The sequence below is a fragment of the Acomys russatus genome, chromosome 15 (genome assembly GCF_903995435.1).
Source record: "Acomys russatus chromosome 15, mAcoRus1.1, whole genome shotgun sequence".
In the NCBI taxonomy this organism is placed as follows: domain Eukaryota; kingdom Metazoa; phylum Chordata; class Mammalia; order Rodentia; family Muridae; genus Acomys; species Acomys russatus.
Window position 1 is genome coordinate 19105389 of NC_067151.1, and position 1622 is coordinate 19107010.

At 44.9% G+C, this 1622-nt stretch overlaps 1 pseudogene; it reads left to right on the forward strand.

Moving 5' to 3' along the window:
* Window positions 1-1100: 1100 nt before the first annotated feature.
* On the forward strand, window positions 1101-1233 carry LOC127199712 (uncharacterized; annotated as a pseudogene).
* The last annotated feature ends 389 nt before the right edge of the window (window positions 1234-1622 follow it).

Here is a 1622-nt window from a genome sequence, read left to right on the forward strand (position 1 = left end):
ATGGCTTCCCTGGGCTGTTCCTTGGGACTGGTGAATCCCCTTGAGAGCGGCCCCGATACACCTGCCTTCAATTTGGCTTGAACTGGCTCATTTCACAGGCTGAGAATACCTATCACTTAGGTTCCATGTGCAGTCTTTGCATGTTCTCACCAAAACCTTAGCTCCCAATATTAGTACACTGAGCCTTACTTAGTAGCATCCATGCCACATGCCCTCTGCCATGACAGCTCATACACGGTAGGAGGGACTGATTCCTGTTCTGTGTGACACTGTTGGTGCTGTAAGCCACTTCCTCCTGCACAGGCAGCATTCCTGATTGACATTATTTAGGCTGATGCCTCTCTGACTGTGGTAGTTAATATTGATTGCCAACTGAATGGAACCTAGAATCATGTTGGAGGCAGATCTCTGGGCATGCATATGAGGGTATTTTTATTTTATTTTGTTTTTGTTTTGTTTTTCGAGACAGGGTTTCTCTGTGTATCCTTGGCTGTCCTGGACTCACTTTGTAGACCAGGCCGGCCTCGAACTCACAGTGATCCTCCTGCTTCTGCCTCCCGAGTGCTGGGATTAAAGGCATGCGCCACCACTCCCGGCCAAGGGAATTTTTAATTGGATTATTGAGGAAGACTCAAAGTAAATGTGGGAAGCAGCATCCCATGACACAAGGCCTTGAATTGAATGCAAAGGAGAAAGCAAGCTTACCACACACATTTTTCCCTCCACCAGACAGGCGCATGCGTGGAAGTAGCCGTCTAGCCTGGTAGAGTACTTAGCCAAGCTGAACCCTGATCTCAAGAGTTCTACTTCCCAGAACCGGAGACAAGTAGATTCCTGTTGTTTAGCCGCCCAGAGTTTTTCTAGGGCATCCCTAGACCACGTGCCAGATATGTGTTGAGTAAGGGTGGATTAAAGACATCCTTGTCTTGTTCTAAGACTTCACTACTGAGTATTTTAAAACAATGAAGACTTGGCTTAATACATGATCATGTAAATCACTGTCCACAAGCAGAGGGTCAACGTTTACCCTGTGATCATCTGTAGGGGGAGAAAGAATTACAAAGAAAGAAATGGAGAGGCCAGGTTGAGGCGGTCATAAGGAGACTGCGCAGTGGCAGTATCGTAGCTTTATCCGAGGCGCGATTATTGCTAATTGAAAACTTTTCCCATTACCCCGCCGTGACGACTTGCAATATAGTCGGCATTGGCAATTTTTGACAGTCTCTACGGAGACTGAACAATTCTGGTTTTAAAAAAAAAAAAAGGAGACCAAATGTTAGGCACAGGGAAGAGTCAAAAATCAAATATTTAGATGCCAATGAGAAAGGCTGAGAAGAATATTGCTTTTTAGTTCAGGAAAAGTGCGCTGTCCTCGCTGTAGCAGTTTACTGGCTTACCGCTGGGTCTGCTGGCAAAAGAGTCACTTTGTAAATTGGAACGTCCCATGAGGACACAATCCCATCCCTGTGAACTGAGGATGTCACTTCCCTGTGAAGACAGCTGGAGTGAGGAGTGGAATTCCTGGCTTGCGTTTTGTGGACATCTCTAGAATCTGTACAACGATGTTGTGTGCATTTTCTTTTTTTTTAATTTAATTTTATTAATTTATTCATATTACATCT